Source organism: Cricetulus griseus, chromosome 5 (assembly GCF_003668045.3).
Source record: "Cricetulus griseus strain 17A/GY chromosome 5, alternate assembly CriGri-PICRH-1.0, whole genome shotgun sequence".
NCBI classification, from domain to species: Eukaryota; Metazoa; Chordata; class Mammalia; order Rodentia; family Cricetidae; genus Cricetulus; species Cricetulus griseus.
This window is the reverse complement of record NC_048598.1, coordinates 184912984-184932016: the sequence shown is the minus strand read 5'-3', so window position 1 is coordinate 184932016 and position 19033 is coordinate 184912984. Positions and strand designations below refer to the sequence as shown.

The following is a 19033-nucleotide window of genomic DNA, read 5'->3' as shown; positions in this document are numbered from 1 at the left end:
TTTGCGTCACCAGGAAGAAAAAGTCTCAATATTTCTTCCCTTCTCTACCTTCTATCAAACAGAGAGGTGACTGAGGCTTTGTTGGAAGTTCACTGAGATGGAGATTTCCCAGGATGCCATGGTGTCAATCCAGAGCCCATGGCTGCTAACAGATCCAGCATTGACCTCCAATCAACACCTGAAGACAGGTAAGGAGGGTCTATTGCAAACCCCCATATTACTCATTTGCAGAACATAGTGAACATTCCACGGGCTGAAAGAGCAGGTCGTGAGGTGTCCCAGATCTGAGTAGCCTCCTGTAGTGTGTGGCCTCCCGACGGCCCCACACTAACCAGAGAGTGAGCCAATCCCGAAGGCTCCAGAGAGAGCAGCCCAACTGGGGACCGATGATGAGATCTGGTGGCATCTGAGTGTTTCTCCATGAGAGCCATGATAACAGATATCTGAGGTCAGGCGAAGAGAAATCTCCTCTCTGCAAAAGTTGGTGCTCTGTGAATTACTGAGGCCAGGGAAAGCAACCAGGACCAAACCTGGGAAGCCTACTAATGTCAGGTCCCCAGGGAAACATGGCTGACAACTAGGCTAATTGGGCAAAGTGGGTGGGAATGCCCCAAATTGCTCAGGGGATATAAACACAGTCCTCAATTTCAATAGGACATGGGGATGGGTGAACTTGGTATACTGACATGAAGCAGCCCAGCCATTTTTCCTTGAAAATGACATGAACTTAGGGTTCCCCTTGAAGAGAACAGACAGTAGATGCCTAGGTGATGCTCATGCGATGAGTGATGGCCTACAGAGTGTTAAACTTGTCTCTCCATTCTCTGTTCAGTTCCTCTCAGAGATTGTGCTACCAGCATGGTGAAAACGAGAACACAACAGCTCCTTTGGATGCTATGAGAGCCTTGAGCTGGGTCGAATGAGAAGACTCCTACCTATCCCCCTAGTGGACCCCATTTGAGGTATGTGTCTTATTGTTAATGAGCTTTTAGTTCAGTAGGACAAGAAAATATTTACTTCGGCCTAGCTTGAAAGGGACCTTGTAGGGATAAAACACTGAAGAGCCGCCCATTTATCATCAGAGCATTGCCCAAAGAGTCTAGTAAGCGCAGCCCTGCAGCAGCAGGTCAGGGAGAGAGGAGGGCCCATCCACGACCAATGATGAGATCTGGTGGCGTTTGAGTGATACTCGATGAACGCCTAGTATCCAGAAATCTGAGGTCATTCCCGATGAGTGCCAAGCTGTGGATGGAGGCCCATAGGCATATGTCCGTCCCTTGTGGACCTGTGTGATGGGCTGCACAGCTGGGTGATGATGTTGTCCTCAGAATCAAGAGTAGGGCAGACTGTGTGTGGTCTGCCTCTCATTGTGTCAGCCTCAGGTTGACTCCTCAGCTCTATCATGCCAGAACACAAGCCCACTACCTTACAGAGAAAGCCTGTCTGCAGCACCCCCCACCCAATTTGCATGGTACACAATGTGTGTCACCAGGAAGAGAAAGTCTCAATATTTCTTCCCTTCTCTACCTTCTATCAAACAGAGTGGTGACTGAAGCTTTGTTGGAAGTTGTCTGAGATGGAGATTTCCCAGGATGCCATGGTATCAATCCAGAGCCCATGGTTGCTGACTGCTCCAGCATTGACCTCCAATCAGCACCTGAAGACAGGTAAGGAGGGCCTATTGCAAATCCCCATAGTTACTCATTGTTCTGACATAGTGACCTTTCCACTGGCTGGAAGAGCAGGTGGTGAGGTGTCCCAGATCAGAGTAGCATCCTGTAGTGTGAGGCCTCCCGACTGCCCCACACTAACCAGAGTGAGCCAATCCCGAAGGCTCCAGAAAGAGCAGCCCAACTGGGGACCGATGATGAGATCTGGTGGCATCTGAGTGTATCTCCATGAGAGCCATGATAACAGATATCTGAGGTCAGGTGAAGAGAAATCTCCTCTGTGCAAAAGTTGGTGCTCTGTGAATTACTGAGGCCAGGGAAAGCAACCAGGACCAAACCTGGGAAGCCGACTAATGTCAGGTCCCCAGGGAAACATGGCTGACAACTAGGCTAATTGGGCAAAGTGGGTGGGAATGCCCCAAATTGCTCAGGGGATATAAACACAGTCCTCAATTTCAATAGGACATGGGGATGGATGAACTTGGTATACTGACATGAAGCAGCCCAGCCATTTTTCCTTGAAAATGACATGAACTTAGGGTTCCCCTTGAAGAGAACAGACAGTAGATGCCTAGGTGATGCTCATGCGATGAGTGATGGCCTACAGAGTGTTAAACTTGTCTCTCCATTCTCTGTTCAGTTCCTCTCAGAGATTGTGCTACCAGCATGGTGAAAACGAGAACACAACAGCTCCTTTGGATGCTATGAGAGCCTTGAGCTGGGTCGAATGAGAAGACTCCTACCTATCCCCCTAGTGGACCCCATTTGAGGTATGTGTCTTATTGTTAATGAGCTTTTAGATCAGTAGGACAAGAAAATATTTACTTCGGCCTAGCTTGAAAGGGACCTAGTAGGGATAAAACACTGAAGAGCCGCCCATTTATCATCAGAGCATTGCCCAAAGAGTCTAGTAAGCGCAGCCCTGCAGCAGCAGGTCAGGGAGAGAGGAGGGCCCATCCACGACCAATGATGAGATCTGGTGGCGTTTGAGTGATACTCGATGAACGCCTGGTATCCAGAAATCTGAGGTCATTCCCGATGAGTGCCAAGCTGTGGATGGAGGCCCATAGGCATATGTCCGTCCCTTGTGGACCTGTGTGATGGGCTGCACAGCTGGGTGATGATGTTGTCCTCAGAATCAAGAGTAGGGCAGACTGTGTGTGGTCTGCCTCTCATTGTGTCAGCCTCAGGTTGACTCCTCAGCTCTATCATGCTAGAACACAAGCCCACTACCTTATAGAGAAAGCCTGTCTGCAGCACCCCCCACCCAATTTGCATGGTACACAATGTGGGTCACCAGGAAGAGAAAGTCTCAATATTTCTTCCCTTCTCTACCTTCTATCAAACAGAGAGGTGACTGAGGCTTTGTTGGAAGTTCACTGAGATGGAGATTTCCCAGGATGCCATGGTGTCAATCCAGAGCCCATGGCTGCTAACAGCTGCAGCATTGACCTCCAATCAGCACCTGAAGACAGGTAAGGAGGGTCTATTGCAAACCCCCATATTACTCATTTGCAGAACATAGTGAACTTTCCACGGGCTGGAAGAGCAGGTCGTGAGGTGTCCCAGATCTGAGTAGCCTCCTGTAGTGTGTGGCCTCCCGACGGCCCCACACTAACCAGAGAGTGAGCCAATCCCGAAGGCTCCAGAGAGAGCAGCCCAACTGGGGACCGATGATGAGATCTGGTGGCATCTGAGTGTTTCTCCATGAGAGCCATGATAACAGATATCTGAGGTCAGGCGAAGAGAAATCTCCTCTGTGCAAAAGTTGGTGCTCTGGGAATTATGGAGGCCAGGGAAAGTAACCAGGACCAAACCTGGGAAGCCGACTTATGTCAGGTCCCCAGGGAAACATGGCTGACAACTAGGCAAAGTGGTGCAAAGTGGGTGGGAATGCCCCAAATTGCTCAGGGGATAAAACCACAGTCCTCAATTTCAACAGGACATGGGGATGGGTGAACTTGGTATACTGACATGAAGCAGCCCAGCCATTTTTCCTTGAAAATGACATGAACTTAGGGTTCCCCTTGAAGAGAACAGACAGTAGATGCCTAGGTGATGCTCATGCGATGAGTGATGGCCTACAGAGTATTAACCTTGTGTCTCCATTCTCTATTCAGTTCCTCTCAGAGATTGTGCTACCAGCATGGTGAAAACGAGAAGACAACAGCTCCTTTGGATGCCATGAGAGCCCAGAGTATGGTAGAATGAGAAGACTCCTACCTATCCCCCTAGTGGACCACATTTGAGGTACGTGTCTTATTGTTAATGAGCTTTTAGATCAGTAGAGACCAGAAAGTATTTACTTCGGCCTAGCTTGAAAGGGAACCTAGTAGGGATAAAACACAGAAGAGCTGCCTATTTATGATCAGAGAATTGCCCAAAGGGTCCAGGAAGCACAGCCTTGCAGCAGCAGGTCAGGGAGAAAGGGGGGCCCATCCACGACCAATGATGAGATCTGGTGGCATTTGGGTGATACTCGATGAATGCCTAGTATCCAGAAATCTGAGGTCATTCCCGATGAGTGCCAAGCTGTGGATGGAGGCCCATAGGCATATGTCCGTCCCTTGTGGACCTGTGTGATGGGCTGCACAGCTGGGTGATGATGTTGTCCTCAGAATCAAGAGTAGGGCAGACTGTGTGTGGTCTGCCTCTCATTGTGTCAGCCTCAGGTTGACTCCTCAGCTCTATCATGCCAGAACACAAGCCCACTACCTTACAGAGAAAGCCTGTCTGCAGCACCCCCCACCCAATTTGCATGGTACACAATGTGTGTCACCAGGAAGAGAAAGTCTCAATATTTCTTCCCTTCTCTACCTTCTATCAAACAGAGAGGTGACTGAAGCTTTGTTGGAAGTTGTCTGAGATGGAGATTTCCCAGGATGCCATGGTGTCAATCCAGAGCCCATGGTTGCTGACTGCTCCAGCATTGACCTCCAATCAGCACCTGAAGACAGGTAAGGAGGGCCTATTGCAAATCCCCATAGTTACTCATTGTTCTGACATAGTGACCTTTCCACTGGCTGGAAGAGCAGGTGGTGAGGTGTCCCAGATCAGAGTAGCATCCTGTAGTGTGAGGCCTCCCGACTGCCCCACACTAACCAGAGTGAGCCAATCCCGAAGGCTCCAGAAAGAGCAGCCCAACTGGGGACCGATGATGAGATCTGGTGGCATCTGAGTGTATCTCCATGAGAGCCATGATAACAGATATCTGAGGTCAGGTGAAGAGAAATCTCCTCTGTGCAAAAGTTGGTGCTCTGTGAATTACTGAGGCCAGGGAAAGCAACCAGGACCAAACCTGGGAAGCCGACTAATGTCAGGTCCCCAGGGAAACATGGCTGACAACTAGGCAAAGTGGTGCAAAGTGGGTGGGAATGCCCCAAATTGCTCAGGGGATATAAACACAGTCCTCAATTTCAATAGGACATGGGGATGGATGAACTTGGTATACTGATATGAAGCAGCCCAGCCATTTTTCCTTGAAAATGACATGAACTTAGGGTTCCCCTTGAAGAGAACAGACAGTAGATGCCTAGGTGATGCTCATGCGATGAGTGATGGCCTACAGAGTGTTAAACTTGTCTCTCCATTCTCTGTTCAGTTCCTCTCAGAGATTGTGCTACCAGCATGGTGAAAACGAGAACACAACAGCTCCTTTGGATGCTATGAGAGCCTTGAGCTGGGTCGATTGAGAAGACTCCTACCTATCCCCCTAGTGGACCCCATTTGAGGTATGTGTCTTATTGTTAATGAGCTTTTAGTTCAGTAGGACAAGAAAATATTTACTTCGGCCTAGCTTGAAAGGGACCTTGTAGGGATAAAACACTGAAGAGCCGCCCATTTATCATCAGAGCATTGCCCAAAGTCTAGTAAGCTCAGCCCTGCAGCAGCAGGTCAGGGAGAGAGGAGGGCCCATCCACGACCAATGATGAGATCTGGTGGCGTTTGAGTGATACTCGATGAACGCCTAGTATCCAGAAATCTGAGGTCATTCCCGATGAGTGCCAAGCTGTGGATGGAGGCCCATAGGCATATGTCCGTCCCTTGTGGACCTGTGTGATGGGCTGCACAGCTGGGTGATGATGTTGTCCTCAGAATCAAGAGTAGGGCAGACTGTGTGTGGTCTGCCTCTCATTGTGTCAGCCTCAGGTTGACTCCTCAGCTCTATCATGCCAGAACACAAGCCCACTACCTTACAGAGAAAGCCTGTCTGCAGCACCCCCCACCCAATTTGCATGGTACACAATGTGTGTCACCAGGAAGAGAAAGTCTCAATATTTCTTCCCTTCTCTACCTTCTATCAAACAGTGTGGTGACTGAAGCTTTGTTGGAAGTTGTCTGAGATGGAGATTTCCCAGGATGCCATGGTGTCAATCCAGAGCCCATGGTTGCTGACTGCTCCAGCATTGACCTCCAATCAGCACCTGAAGACAGGTAAGGAGGGCCTATTGCAAATCCCCATAGTTACTCATTGTTCTGACATAGTGACCTTTCCACTGGCTGGAAGAGCAGGTGGTGAGGTGTCCCAGATCAGAGTAGCATCCTGTAGTGTGAGGCCTCCCGACTGCCCCACACTAACCAGAGTGAGCCAATCCCGAAGGCTCCAGAAAGAGCAGCCCAACTGGGGACCGATGATGAGATCTGGTGGCATCTGAGTGTATCTCCATGAGAGCCATGATAACAGATATCTGAGGTCAGGTGAAGAGAAATCTCCTCTGTGCAAAAGTTGGTGCTCTGTGAATTACTGAGGCCAGGGAAAGCAACCAGGACCAAACCTGGGAAGCCGACTAATGTCAGGTCCCCAGGGAAACATGGCTGACAACTAGGCTAATTGGGCAAAGTGGGTGGGAATGCCCCAAATTGCTCAGGGGATATAAACACAGTCCTCAATTTCAATAGGACATGGGGATGGGTGAACTTGGTATACTGACATGAAGCAGCCCAGCCATTTTTCCTTGAAAATGACATGAACTTAGGGTTCCCCTTGAAGAGAACAGACAGTAGATGCCTAGGTGATGCTCATGCGATGAGTGATGGCCTACAGAGTGTTAAACTTGTCTCTCCATTCTCTGTTCAGTTCCTCTCAGAGATTGTGCTACCAGCATGGTGAAAACGAGAACACAACAGCTCCTTTGGATGCTATGAGAGCCTTGAGCTGGGTCGATTGAGAAGACTCCTACCTATCCCCCTAGTGGACCCCATTTGAGGTATGTGTCTTATTGTTAATGAGCTTTTAGATCAGTAGGACAAGAAAATATTTACTTCGGCCTAGCTTGAAAGGGACCTAGTAGGGATAAAACACTGAAGAGCCGCCCATTTATCATCAGAGCATTGCCCAAAGAGTCTAGTAAGCGCAGCCCTGCAGCAGCAGGTCAGGGAGAGAGGAGGGCCCATCCACGACCAATGATGAGATCTGGTGGCGTTTGAGTGATACTCGATGAACGCCTGGTATCCAGAAATCTGAGGTCATTCCCGATGAGTGCCAAGCTGTGGATGGAGGCCCATAGGCATATGTCCGTCCCTTGTGGACCTGTGTGATGGGCTGCACAGCTGGGTGATGATGTTGTCCTCAGAATCAAGAGTAGGGCAGACTGTGTGTGGTCTGCCTCTCATTGTGTCAGCCTCAGGTTGACTCCTCAGCTCTCTCATGCTAGAACACAAGCCCACTACCTTATAGAGAAAGCCTGTCTGCAGCACCCCCCACCCAATTTGCATGGTACACAATGTGGGTCACCAGGAAGAGAAAGTCTCAATATTTCTTCCCTTCTCTACCTTCTATCAAACAGAGAGGTGACTGAGGCTTTGTTGGAAGTTCACTGAGATGGAGATTTCCCAGGATGCCATGGTGTCAATCCAGAGCCCATGGCTGCTAACAGCTGCAGCATTGACCTCCAATCAGCACCTGAAGACAGGTAAGGAGGGTCTATTGCAAACCCCCATATTACTCATTTGCAGAACATAGTGAACTTTCCACGGGCTGGAAGAGCAGGTCGTGAGGTGTCCCAGATCTGAGTAGCCTCCTGTAGTGTGTGGCCTCCCGACGGCCCCACACTAACCAGAGAGTGAGCCAATCCCGAAGGCTCCAGAGAGAGCAGCCCAACTGGGGACCGATGATGAGATCTGGTGGCATCTGAGTGTTTCTCCATGAGAGCCATGATAACAGATATCTGAGGTCAGGCGAAGAGAAATCTCCTCTGTGCAAAAGTTGGTGCTCTGGGAATTATGGAGGCCAGGGAAAGTAACCAGGACCAAACCTGGGAAGCCGACTAATGTCAGGTCCCCAGGGAAACATGGCTGACAACTAGGCAAAGTGGTGCAAAGTGGGTGGGAATGCCCCAAATTGCTCAGGGGATAAAACCACAGTCCTCAATTTCAACAGGACATGGGGATGGATGAACTTGGTATACTGACATGAAGCAGCCCAGCCATTTTTCCTTGAAAATGACATGAACTTAGGGTTCCCCTTGAAGAGAACAGACAGTAGATGCCTAGGTGATGCTCATGCGATGAGTGATGGCCTACAGAGTATTAACCTTGTGTCTCCATTCTCTATTCAGTTCCTCTCAGAGATTGTGCTACCAGCATGGTGAAAACGAGAAGACAACAGCTCCTTTGGATGCCATGAGAGCCCAGAGTATGGTAGAATGAGAAGACTCCTACCTATCCCCCTAGTGGACCACATTTGAGGTACGTGTCTTATTGTTAATGAGCTTTTAGATCAGTAGAGACCAGAAAGTATTTACTTCGGCCTAGCTTGAAAGGGAACCTAGTAGGGATAAAACACAGAAGAGCTGCCTATTTATGATCAGAGAATTGCCCAAAGGGTCCAGGAAGCACAGCCTTGCAGCAGCAGGTCAGGGAGAGAGGGGGGCCCATCCACGACCAATGATGAGATCTGGTGGCATTTGAGTGATCCTCGATGAATGCCTAGTATCCAGAAATCTGAGGTCATTCCCGATGAGTGCCAAGCTGTGGATGGAGGCCCATAGGCATATGTCCGTCCCTTGTGGACCTGTGTGATGGGCTGCACAGCTGGGTGATGATGTTGTCCTCAGAATCAAGAGTAGGGCAGACTGTGTGTGGTCTGCCTCTCATTGTGTCAGCCTCAGGTTGACTCCTCAGCTCTATCATGCCAGAACACAAGCCCACTACCTTACAGAGAAAGCCTGTCTGCAGCACCCCCCACCCAATTTGCATGGTACACAATGTGTGTCACCAGGAAGAGAAAGTCTCAATATTTCTTCCCTTCTCTACCTTCTATCAAACAGAGAGGTGACTGAAGCTTTGTTGGAAGTTGTCTGAGATGGAGATTTCCCAGGATGCCATGGTGTCAATCCAGAGCCCATGGTTGCTGACTGCTCCAGCATTGACCTCCAATCAGCACCTGAAGACAGGTAAGGAGGGCCTATTGCAAATCCCCATAGTTACTCATTGTTCTGACATAGTGACCTTTCCACTGGCTGGAAGAGCAGGTGGTGAGGTGTCCCAGATCAGAGTAGCATCCTGTAGTGTGAGGCCTCCCGACTGCCCCACACTAACCAGAGTGAGCCAATCCCGAAGGCTCCAGAAAGAGCAGCCCAACTGGGGACCGATGATGAGATCTGGTGGCATCTGAGTGTATCTCCATGAGAGCCATGATAACAGATATCTGAGGTCAGGTGAAGAGAAATCTCCTCTGTGCAAAAGTTGGTGCTCTGTGAATTACTGAGGCCAGGGAAAGCAACCAGGACCAAACCTGGGAAGCCGACTAATGTCAGGTCCCCAGGGAAACATGGCTGACAACTAGGCAAAGTGGTGCAAAGTGGGTGGGAATGCCCCAAATTGCTCAGGGGATATAAACACAGTCCTCAATTTCAATAGGACATGGGGATGGATGAACTTGGTATACTGATATGAAGCAGCCCAGCCATTTTTCCTTGAAAATGACATGAACTTAGGGTTCCCCTTGAAGAGAACAGACAGTAGATGCCTAGGTGATGCTCATGCGATGAGTGATGGCCTACAGAGTGTTAAACTTGTCTCTCCATTCTCTGTTCAGTTCCTCTCAGAGATTGTGCTACCAGCATGGTGAAAACGAGAACACAACAGCTCCTTTGGATGCTATGAGAGCCTTGAGCTGGGTCGATTGAGAAGACTCCTACCTATCCCCCTAGTGGACCCCATTTGAGGTATGTGTCTTATTGTTAATGAGCTTTTAGATCAGTAGGACAAGAAAATATTTACTTCGGCCTAGCTTGAAAGGGACCTAGTAGGGATAAAACACTGAAGAGCCGCCCATTTATCATCAGAGCATTGCCCAAAGAGTCTAGTAAGCGCAGCCCTGCAGCAGCAGGTCAGGGAGAGAGGAGGGCCCATCCACGACCAATGATGAGATCTGGTGGCGTTTGAGTGATACTCGATGAACGCCTGGTATCCAGAAATCTGAGGTCATTCCCGATGAGTGCCAAGCTGTGGATGGAGGCCCATAGGCATATGTCCGTCCCTTGTGGACCTGTGTGATGGGCTGCACAGCTGGGTGATGATGTTGTCCTCAGAATCAAGAGTAGGGCAGACTGTGTGTGGTCTGCCTCTCATTGTGTCAGCCTCAGGTTGACTCCTCAGCTCTATCATGCCAGAACACAAGCCCACTACCTTACAGAGAAAGCCTGTCTGCAGCACCCCCCACCCAATTTGCATGGTACACAATGTGTGTCACCAGGAAGAGAAAGTCTCAATATTTCTTCCCTTCTCTACCTTCTATCAAACAGAGAGGTGACTGAAGCTTTGTTGGAAGTTGTCTGAGATGGAGATTTCCCAGGATGCCATGGTGTCAATCCAGAGCCCATGGTTGCTGACTGCTCCAGCATTGACCTCCAATCAGCACCTGAAGACAGGTAAGGAGGGCCTATTGCAAATCCCCATAGTTACTCATTGTTCTGACATAGTGACCTTTCCACTGGCTGGAAGAGCAGGTGGTGAGGTGTCCCAGATCAGAGTAGCATCCTGTAGTGTGAGGCCTCCCGACTGCCCCACACTAACCAGAGTGAGCCAATCCCGAAGGCTCCAGAAAGAGCAGCCCAACTGGGGACCGATGATGAGATCTGGTGGCATCTGAGTGTATCTCCATGAGAGCCATGATAACAGATATCTGAGGTCAGGTGAAGAGAAATCTCCTCTGTGCAAAAGTTGGTGCTCTGTGAATTACTGAGGCCAGGGAAAGCAACCAGGACCAAACCTGGGAAGCCGACTAATGTCAGGTCCCCAGGGAAACATGGCTGACAACTAGGCAAAGTGGTGCAAAGTGGGTGGGAATGCCCCAAATTGCTCAGGGGATATAAACACAGTCCTCAATTTCAATAGGACATGGGGATGGGTGAACTTGGTATACTGACATGAAGCAGCCCAGCCATTTTTCCTTGAAAATGACATGAACTTAGGGTTCCCCTTGAAGAGAACAGACAGTAGATGCCTAGGTGATGCTCATGCGATGAGTGATGGCCTACAGAGTGTTAAACTTGTCTCTCCATTCTCTGTTCAGTTCCTCTCAGAGATTGTGCTACCAGCATGGTGAAAACGAGAACACAACAGCTCCTTTGGATGCTATGAGAGCCTTGAGCTGGGTCGATTGAGAAGACTCCTACCTATCCCCCTAGTGGACCCCATTTGAGGTATGTGTCTTATTGTTAATGAGCTTTTAGATCAGTAGGACAAGAAAATATTTACTTCGGCCTAGCTTGAAAGGGACCTAGTAGGGATAAAACACTGAAGAGCCGCCCATTTATCATCAGAGCATTGCCCAAAGAGTCTAGTAAGCGCAGCCCTGCAGCAGCAGGTCAGGGAGAGAGGAGGGCCCATCCACGACCAATGATGAGATCTGGTGGCGTTTGAGTGATACTCGATGAACGCCTGGTATCCAGAAATCTGAGGTCATTCCCGATGAGTGCCAAGCTGTGGATGGAGGCCCATAGGCATATGTCCGTCCCTTGTGGACCTGTGTGATGGGCTGCACAGCTGGGTGATGATGTTGTCCTCAGAATCAAGAGTAGGGCAGACTGTGTGTGGTCTGCCTCTCATTGTGTCAGCCTCAGGTTGACTCCTCAGCTCTATCATGCTAGAACACAAGCCCACTACCTTATAGAGAAAGCCTGTCTGCAGCACCCCCCACCCAATTTGCATGGTACACAATGTGGGTCACCAGGAAGAGAAAGTCTCAATATTTCTTCCCTTCACTACCTTCTATCAAACAGAGAGGTGACTGAGGCTTTGTTGGAAGTTCACTGAGATGGAGATTTCCCAGGATGCCATGGTGTCAATCCAGAGCCCATGGCTGCTAACAGCTGCAGCATTGACCTCCAATCAGCACCTGAAGACAGGTAAGGAGGGTCTATTGCAAACCCCCATATTACTCATTTGCAGAACATAGTGAACTTTCCACGGGCTGGAAGAGCAGGTCGTGAGGTGTCCCAGATCTGAGTAGCCTCCTGTAGTGTGTGGCCTCCCGACGGCCCCACACTAACCAGAGAGTGAGCCAATCCCGAAGGCTCCAGAGAGAGCAGCCCAACTGGGGACCGATGATGAGATCTGGTGGCATCTGAGTGTTTCTCCATGAGAGCCATGATAACAGATATCTGAGGTCAGGCGAAGAGAAATCTCCTCTGTGCAAAAGTTGGTGCTCTGGGAATTATGGAGGCCAGGGAAAGTAACCAGGACCAAACCTGGGAAGCCGACTAATGTCAGGTCCCCAGGGAAACATGGCTGACAACTAGGCAAAGTGGTGCAAAGTGGGTGGGAATGCCCCAAATTGCTCAGGGGATAAAACCACAGTCCTCAATTTCAACAGGACATGGGGATGGATGAACTTGGTATACTGATATGAAGCAGCCCAGCCATTTTTCCTTGAAAATGACATGAACTTAGGGTTCCCCTTGAAGAGAACAGACAGTAGATGCCTAGGTGATGCTCATGCGATGAGTGATGGCCTACAGAGTATTAACCTTGTGTCTCCATTCTCTATTCAGTTCCTCTCAGAGATTGTGCTACCAGCATGGTGAAAACGAGAAGACAACAGCTCCTTTGGATGCCATGAGAGCCCAGAGTATGGTAGAATGAGAAGACTCCTACCTATCCCCCTAGTGGACCACATTTGAGGTACGTGTCTTATTGTTAATGAGCTTTTAGATCAGTAGAGACCAGAAAGTATTTACTTCGGCCTAGCTTGAAAGGGACCTTGTAGGGATAAAACACTGAAGAGCCGCCCATTTATCATCAGAGCATTGCCCAAAGTCTAGTAAGCGCAGCCCTGCAGCAGCAGGTCAGGGAGAGAGGAGGGCCCATCCACGACCAATGATGAGATCTGGTGGCGTTTGAGTGATACTCGATGAACGCCTAGTATCCAGAAATCTGAGGTCATTCCCGATGAGTGCCAAGCTGTGGATGGAGGCCCATAGGCATATGTCCGTCCCTTGTGGACCTGTGTGATGGGCTGCACAGCTGGGTGATGATGTTGTCCTCAGAATCAAGAGTAGGGCAGACTGTGTGTGGTCTGCCTCTCATTGTGTCAGCCTCAGGTTGACTCCTCAGCTCTATCATGCCAGAACACAAGCCCACTACCTTACAGAGAAAGCCTGTCTGCAGCACCCCCCACCCAATTTGCATGGTACACAATGTGTGTCACCAGGAAGAGAAAGTCTCAACATTTCTTCCCTTCTCTACCTTCTATCAAACAGAGAGGTGACTGAAGCTTTGTTGGAAGTTGTCTGAGATGGAGATTTCCCAGGATGCCATGGTGTCAATCCAGAGCCCATGGTTGCTGACTGCTCCAGCATTGACCTCCAATCAGCACCTGAAGACAGGTAAGGAGGGCCTATTGCAAATCCCCATAGTTACTCATTGTTCTGACATAGTGACCTTTCCACTGGCTGGAAGAGCAGGTGGTGAGGTGTCCCAGATCAGAGTAGCATCCTGTAGTGTGAGGCCTCCCGACTGCCCCACACTAACCAGAGTGAGCCAATCCCGAAGGCTCCAGAAAGAGCAGCCCAACTGGGGACCGATGATGAGATCTGGTGGCATCTGAGTGTATCTCCATGAGAGCCATGATAACAGATATCTGAGGTCAGGTGAAGAGAAATCTCCTCTGTGCAAAAGTTGGTGCTCTGTGAATTACTGAGGCCAGGGAAAGCAACCAGGACCAAACCTGGGAAGCCGACTAATGTCAGGTCCCCAGGGAAACATGGCTGACAACTAGGCAAAGTGGTGCAAAGTGGGTGGGAATGCCCCAAATTGCTCAGGGGATAAAACCACAGTCCTCAATTTCAACAGGACATGGGGATGGATGAACTTGGTATACTGATATGAAGCAGCCCAGCCATTTTTCCTTGAAAATGACATGAACTTAGGGTTCCCCTTGAAGAGAACAGACAGTAGATGCCTAGGTGATGCTCATGCGATGAGTGATGGCCTACAGAGTATTAACCTTGTGTCTCCATTCTCTATTCAGTTCCTCTCAGAGATTGTGCTACCAGCATGGTGAAAACGAGAAGACAACAGCTCCTTTGGATGCCATGAGAGCCCAGAGTATGGTAGAATGAGAAGACTCCTACCTATCCCCCTAGTGGACCACATTTGAGGTACGTGTCTTATTGTTAATGAGCTTTTAGATCAGTAGAGACCAGAAAGTATTTACTTCGGCCTAGCTTGAAAGGGAACCTAGTAGGGATAAAACACAGAAGAGCTGCCTATTTATGATCAGAGAATTGCCCAAAGGGTCCAGGAAGCACAGCCTTGCAGCAGCAGGTCAGGGAGAGAGGGGGGCCCATCCACGACCAATGATGAGATCTGGTGGCATTTGAGTGATACTCGATGAATGCCTAGTATCCAGAAATCTGAGGTCATTCCCGATGAGTGCCAAGCTGTGGATGGAGGCCCATAGGCATATGTCCGTCCCTTGTGGACCTGTGTGATGGGCTGCACAGCTGGGTGATGATGTTGTCCTCAGAATCAAGAGTAGGGCAGACTGTGTGTGGTCTGCCTCTCATTGTGTCAGCCTCAGGTTGACTCCTCAGCTCTATCATGCCAGAACACAAGCCCACTACCTTACAGAGAAAGCCTGTCTGCAGCACCCCCCACCCAATTTGCATGGTACACAATGTGTGTCACCAGGAAGAGAAAGTCTCAATATTTCTTCCCTTCTCTACCTTCTATCAAACAGAGAGGTGACTGAAGCTTTGTTGGAAGTTGTCTGAGATGGAGATTTCCCAGGATGCCATGGTGTCAATCCAGAGCCCATGGTTGCTGACTGCTCCAGCATTGACCTCCAATCAGCACCTGAAGACAGGTAAGGAGGGCCTATTGCAAATCCCCATAGTTACTCATTGTTCTGACATAGTGACCTTTCCACTGGCTGGAAGAGCAGGTGGTGAGGTGTCCCAGATCAGAGTAGCATCCTGTAGTGTGAGGCCTCCCGACTGCCCCACACTAACCAGAGTGAGCCAATCCCGAAGGCTCCAGAAAGAGCAGCCCAACTGGGGACCGATGATGAGATCTGGTGGCATCTGAGTGTATCTCCATGAGAGCCATGATAACAGATATCTGAGGTCAGGTGAAGAGAAATCTCCTCTGTGCAAAAGTTGGTGCTCTGTGAATTACTGAGGCCAGGGAAAGCAACCAGGACCAAACCTGGGAAGCCGACTAATGTCAGGTCCCCAGGGAAACATGGCTGACAACTAGGCAAAGTGGTGCAAAGTGGGTGGGAATGCCCCAAATTGCTCAGGGGATATAAACACAGTCCTCAATTTCAATAGGACATGGGGATGGATGAACTTGGTATACTGACATGAAGCAGCCCAGCCATTTTTCCTTGAAAATGACATGAACTTAGGGTTCCCCTTGAAGAGAACAGACAGTAGATGCCTAGGTGATGCTCATGCGATGAGTGATGGCCTACAGAGTGTTAAACTTGTCTCTCCATTCTCTGTTCAGTTCCTCTCAGAGATTGTGCTACCAGCATGGTGAAAACGAGAACACAACAGCTCCTTTGGATGCTATGAGAGCCTTGAGCTGGGTCGATTGAGAAGACTCCTACCTATCCCCCTAGTGGACCCCATTTGAGGTATGTGTCTTATTGTTAATGAGCTTTTAGTTCAGTAGGACAAGAAAATATTTACTTCGGCCTAGCTTGAAAGGGACCTTGTAGGGATAAAACACTGAAGAGCCGCCCATTTATCATCAGAGCATTGCCCAAAGTCTAGTAAGCGCAGCCCTGCAGCAGCAGGTCAGGGAGAGAGGAGGGCCCATCCACGACCAATGATGAGATCTGGTGGCGTTTGAGTGATACTCGATGAACGCCTAGTATCCAGAAATCTGAGGTCATTCCCGATGAGTGCCAAGCTGTGGATGGAGGCCCATAGGCATATGTCCGTCCCTTGTGGACCTGTGTGATGGGCTGCACAGCTGGGTGATGATGTTGTCCTCAGAATCAAGAGTAGGGCAGACTGTGTGTGGTCTGCCTCTCATTGTGTCAGCCTCAGGTTGACTCCTCAGCTCTATCATGCCAGAACACAAGCCCACTACCTTACAGAGAAAGCCTGTCTGCAGCACCCCCCACCCAATTTGCATGGTACACAATGTGTGTCACCAGGAAGAGAAAGTCTCAACATTTCTTCCCTTCTCTACCTTCTATCAAACAGAGAGGTGACTGAAGCTTTGTTGGAAGTTGTCTGAGATGGAGATTTCCCAGGATGCCATGGTGTCAATCCAGAGCCCATGGTTGCTGACTGCTCCAGCATTGACCTCCAATCAGCACCTGAAGACAGGTAAGGAGGGCCTATTGCAAATCCCCATAGTTACTCATTGTTCTGACATAGTGACCTTTCCACTGGCTGGAAGAGCAGGTGGTGAGGTGTCCCAGATCAGAGTAGCATCCTGTAGTGTGAGGCCTCCCGACTGCCCCACACTAACCAGAGTGAGCCAATCCCGAAGGCTCCAGAAAGAGCAGCCCAACTGGGGACCGATGATGAGATCTGGTGGCATCTGAGTGTATCTCCATGAGAGCCATGATAACAGATATCTGAGGTCAGGTGAAGAGAAATCTCCTCTGTGCAAAAGTTGGTGCTCTGTGAATTACTGAGGCCAGGGAAAGCAACCAGGACCAAACCTGGGAAGCCGACTAATGTCAGGTCCCCAGGGAAACATGGCTGACAACTAGGCAAAGTGGTGCAAAGTGGGTGGGAATGCCCCAAATTGCTCAGGGGATATAAACACAGTCCTCAATTTCAATAGGACATGGGGATGGATGAACTTGGTATACTGACATGAAGCAGCCCAGCCATTTTTCCTTGAAAATGACATGAACTTAGGGTTCCCCTTGAAGAGAACAGACAGTAGATGCCTAGGTGATGCTCATGCGATGAGTGATGGCCTACAGAGTGTTAAACTTGTCTCTCCATTCTCTGTTCAGTTCCTCTCAGAGATTGTGCTACCAGCATGGTGAAAACGAGAACACAACAGCTCCTTTGGATGCTATGAGAGCCTTGAGCTGGGTCGATTGAGAAGACTCCTACCTATCCCCCTAGTGGACCCCATTTGAGGTATGTGTCTTATTGTTAATGAGCTTTTAGTTCAGTAGGACAAGAAAATATTTACTTCGGCCTAGCTTGAAAGGGACCTTGTAGGGATAAAACACTGAAGAGCCGCCCATTTATCATCAGAGCATTGCCCAAAGTCTAGTAAGCGCAGCCCTGCAGCAGCAGGTCAGGGAGAGAGGAGGGCCCATCCACGACCAATGATGAGATCTGGTGGCGTTTGAGTGATACTCGATGAACGCCTAGTATCCAGAAATCTGAGGTCATTCCCGATGAGTGCCAAGCTGTGGATGGAGGCCCATAGGCATATGTCCGTCCCTTGTGGACCTGTGTGATGGGCTGCACAGCTGGGTGATGATGTTGTCCTCAGAATCAAGAGTAGGGCAGACTGTGTGTGGTCTGCCTCTCATTGTGTCAGCCTCAGGTTGACTCCTCAGCTCTATCATGCCAGAACACAAGCCCACTACCTTACAGAGAAAGCCTGTCTGCAGCACCCCCCACCCAATTTGCATGGTACACAATGTGTGTCACCAGGAAGAGAAAGTCTCAATATTTCTTCCCTTCTCTACCTTCTATCAAACAGAGTGGTGACTGAAGCTTTGTTGGAAGTTGTCTGAGATGGAGATTTCCCAGGATGCCATGGTGTCAATCCAGAGCCCATGGTTGCTGACTGCTCCAGCATTGACCTCCAATCAGCACCTGAAGACAGGTAAGGAGGGCCTATTGCAAATCCCCATAGTTACTCATTGTTCTGACATAGTGACCTTTCCACTGGCTGGAAGAGCAGGTGGTGAGGTGTCCCAGATCAGAGTAGCATCCTGTAGTGTGAGGCCTCCCGACTGCCCCACACTAACCAGAGTGAGCCAATCCCGAAGGCTCCAGAAAGAGCAGCCCAACTGGGGACCGATGATGAGATCTGGTGGCATCTGAGTGTATCTCCATGAGAGCCATGATAACAGATATCTGAGGTCAGGTGAAGAGAAATCTCCTCTGTGCAAAAGTTGGTGCTCTGTGAATTACTGAGGCCAGGGAAAGCAACCAGGACCAAACCTGGGAAGCCGACTAATGTCAGGTCCCCAGGGAAACATGGCTGACAACTAGGCTAATTGGGCAAAGTGGGTGGGAATGCCCCAAATTGCTCAGGGGATATAAACACAGTCCTCAATTTCAATAGGACATGGGGATGGATGAACTTGGTATACTGACATGAAGCAGCCCAGCCATTTTTCCTTGAAAATGACATGAACTTAGGGTTCCCCTTGAAGAGAACAGACAGTAGATGCCTAGGTGATGCTCATGCGATGAGTGATGGCCTACAGAGTGTTAAACTTGTCTCTCCATTCTCTGTTCAGTTCCTCTCAGAGATTGTGCTACCAGCATGGTGAAAACGAGAACACAACAGCTCCTTTGGATGCTATGAGAGCCTTGAGCTGGGTCGATTGAGAAGACTCCTACCTATCCCCCTAGTGGACCCCATTTGAGGTATGTGTCTTATTGTTAATGAGCTTTTAGTTCAGTAGGACAAGAAAATATTTACTTCGGCCTAGCTTGAAAGGGACCTTGTAGGGATAAAACACTGAAGAGCCGCCCATTTATCATCAGAGCATTGCCCAAAGTCTAGTAAGCTCAGCCCTGCAGCAGCAGGTCAGGGAGAGAGGAGGGCCCATCCACGACCAATGATGAGATCTGGTGGCGTTTGAGTGATACTCGATGAACGCCTAGTATCCAGAAATCTGAGGTCATTCCCGATGAGTGCCAAGCTGTGGATGGAGGCCCATAGGCATATGTCCATCCCTTGTGGACCTG

At 49.5% G+C, this 19033-nt stretch overlaps 26 non-coding genes across 26 annotated transcripts; all 26 read left to right on the top strand.

Moving 5' to 3' along the window:
• Nucleotides 1–379: 379 nt before the first annotated feature.
• On the top strand, nucleotides 380–454 carry LOC113835742. Its single transcript, XR_003485434.1, has one exon. It is a non-coding gene; the product is annotated as a small nucleolar RNA SNORD113/SNORD114 family (small nucleolar RNA).
• Nucleotides 455–1151: 697 nt separating this feature from the next.
• Nucleotides 1152–1226, top strand: LOC113835767. The gene has a single exon (XR_003485463.1). It is a non-coding gene; the product is annotated as a small nucleolar RNA SNORD113/SNORD114 family (small nucleolar RNA).
• Nucleotides 1227–1857: 631 nt separating this feature from the next.
• Nucleotides 1858–1932, top strand: LOC113835748. The gene has a single exon (XR_003485443.1). It is a non-coding gene; the product is annotated as a small nucleolar RNA SNORD113/SNORD114 family (small nucleolar RNA).
• A 697-nt stretch (nucleotides 1933–2629) lies between these two features.
• Nucleotides 2630–2704, top strand: LOC113835775. The gene has a single exon (XR_003485474.1). It is a non-coding gene; the product is annotated as a small nucleolar RNA SNORD113/SNORD114 family (small nucleolar RNA).
• Nucleotides 2705–3336: 632 nt separating this feature from the next.
• On the top strand, nucleotides 3337–3411 carry LOC113835743. The gene has a single exon (XR_003485435.1). It is a non-coding gene; the product is annotated as a small nucleolar RNA SNORD113/SNORD114 family (small nucleolar RNA).
• Nucleotides 3412–4111: 700 nt separating this feature from the next.
• Nucleotides 4112–4186, top strand: LOC113835774. Its single transcript, XR_003485471.1, has one exon. It is a non-coding gene; the product is annotated as a small nucleolar RNA SNORD113/SNORD114 family (small nucleolar RNA).
• Nucleotides 4187–4817: 631 nt separating this feature from the next.
• LOC113835749 lies at nucleotides 4818–4892 on the top strand. The gene has a single exon (XR_003485444.1). It is a non-coding gene; the product is annotated as a small nucleolar RNA SNORD113/SNORD114 family (small nucleolar RNA).
• A 696-nt stretch (nucleotides 4893–5588) lies between these two features.
• LOC113835769 lies at nucleotides 5589–5663 on the top strand. The gene has a single exon (XR_003485465.1). It is a non-coding gene; the product is annotated as a small nucleolar RNA SNORD113/SNORD114 family (small nucleolar RNA).
• Nucleotides 5664–6294: 631 nt separating this feature from the next.
• Nucleotides 6295–6369, top strand: LOC113835750. Its single transcript, XR_003485445.1, has one exon. It is a non-coding gene; the product is annotated as a small nucleolar RNA SNORD113/SNORD114 family (small nucleolar RNA).
• A 697-nt stretch (nucleotides 6370–7066) lies between these two features.
• LOC113835777 lies at nucleotides 7067–7141 on the top strand. Its single transcript, XR_003485476.1, has one exon. It is a non-coding gene; the product is annotated as a small nucleolar RNA SNORD113/SNORD114 family (small nucleolar RNA).
• A 632-nt stretch (nucleotides 7142–7773) lies between these two features.
• LOC113835744 lies at nucleotides 7774–7848 on the top strand. The gene has a single exon (XR_003485436.1). It is a non-coding gene; the product is annotated as a small nucleolar RNA SNORD113/SNORD114 family (small nucleolar RNA).
• A 700-nt stretch (nucleotides 7849–8548) lies between these two features.
• Nucleotides 8549–8623, top strand: LOC113835766. The gene has a single exon (XR_003485460.1). It is a non-coding gene; the product is annotated as a small nucleolar RNA SNORD113/SNORD114 family (small nucleolar RNA).
• A 631-nt stretch (nucleotides 8624–9254) lies between these two features.
• Nucleotides 9255–9329, top strand: LOC113835751. Its single transcript, XR_003485446.1, has one exon. It is a non-coding gene; the product is annotated as a small nucleolar RNA SNORD113/SNORD114 family (small nucleolar RNA).
• A 698-nt stretch (nucleotides 9330–10027) lies between these two features.
• On the top strand, nucleotides 10028–10102 carry LOC113835778. Its single transcript, XR_003485477.1, has one exon. It is a non-coding gene; the product is annotated as a small nucleolar RNA SNORD113/SNORD114 family (small nucleolar RNA).
• A 631-nt stretch (nucleotides 10103–10733) lies between these two features.
• On the top strand, nucleotides 10734–10808 carry LOC113835752. Its single transcript, XR_003485447.1, has one exon. It is a non-coding gene; the product is annotated as a small nucleolar RNA SNORD113/SNORD114 family (small nucleolar RNA).
• Nucleotides 10809–11506: 698 nt separating this feature from the next.
• On the top strand, nucleotides 11507–11581 carry LOC113835779. Its single transcript, XR_003485478.1, has one exon. It is a non-coding gene; the product is annotated as a small nucleolar RNA SNORD113/SNORD114 family (small nucleolar RNA).
• Nucleotides 11582–12213: 632 nt separating this feature from the next.
• LOC113835745 lies at nucleotides 12214–12288 on the top strand. Its single transcript, XR_003485437.1, has one exon. It is a non-coding gene; the product is annotated as a small nucleolar RNA SNORD113/SNORD114 family (small nucleolar RNA).
• Nucleotides 12289–12985: 697 nt separating this feature from the next.
• Nucleotides 12986–13060, top strand: LOC113835770. Its single transcript, XR_003485466.1, has one exon. It is a non-coding gene; the product is annotated as a small nucleolar RNA SNORD113/SNORD114 family (small nucleolar RNA).
• A 631-nt stretch (nucleotides 13061–13691) lies between these two features.
• Nucleotides 13692–13766, top strand: LOC113835753. The gene has a single exon (XR_003485448.1). It is a non-coding gene; the product is annotated as a small nucleolar RNA SNORD113/SNORD114 family (small nucleolar RNA).
• A 700-nt stretch (nucleotides 13767–14466) lies between these two features.
• On the top strand, nucleotides 14467–14541 carry LOC113835765. Its single transcript, XR_003485459.1, has one exon. It is a non-coding gene; the product is annotated as a small nucleolar RNA SNORD113/SNORD114 family (small nucleolar RNA).
• A 631-nt stretch (nucleotides 14542–15172) lies between these two features.
• Nucleotides 15173–15247, top strand: LOC113835754. Its single transcript, XR_003485450.1, has one exon. It is a non-coding gene; the product is annotated as a small nucleolar RNA SNORD113/SNORD114 family (small nucleolar RNA).
• A 696-nt stretch (nucleotides 15248–15943) lies between these two features.
• Nucleotides 15944–16018, top strand: LOC113835771. The gene has a single exon (XR_003485467.1). It is a non-coding gene; the product is annotated as a small nucleolar RNA SNORD113/SNORD114 family (small nucleolar RNA).
• A 631-nt stretch (nucleotides 16019–16649) lies between these two features.
• On the top strand, nucleotides 16650–16724 carry LOC113835755. Its single transcript, XR_003485451.1, has one exon. It is a non-coding gene; the product is annotated as a small nucleolar RNA SNORD113/SNORD114 family (small nucleolar RNA).
• A 696-nt stretch (nucleotides 16725–17420) lies between these two features.
• LOC113835772 lies at nucleotides 17421–17495 on the top strand. Its single transcript, XR_003485468.1, has one exon. It is a non-coding gene; the product is annotated as a small nucleolar RNA SNORD113/SNORD114 family (small nucleolar RNA).
• A 631-nt stretch (nucleotides 17496–18126) lies between these two features.
• LOC113835756 lies at nucleotides 18127–18201 on the top strand. Its single transcript, XR_003485452.1, has one exon. It is a non-coding gene; the product is annotated as a small nucleolar RNA SNORD113/SNORD114 family (small nucleolar RNA).
• Nucleotides 18202–18896: 695 nt separating this feature from the next.
• On the top strand, nucleotides 18897–18971 carry LOC113835773. The gene has a single exon (XR_003485469.1). It is a non-coding gene; the product is annotated as a small nucleolar RNA SNORD113/SNORD114 family (small nucleolar RNA).
• Nucleotides 18972–19033: the final 62 nt, after the last annotated feature.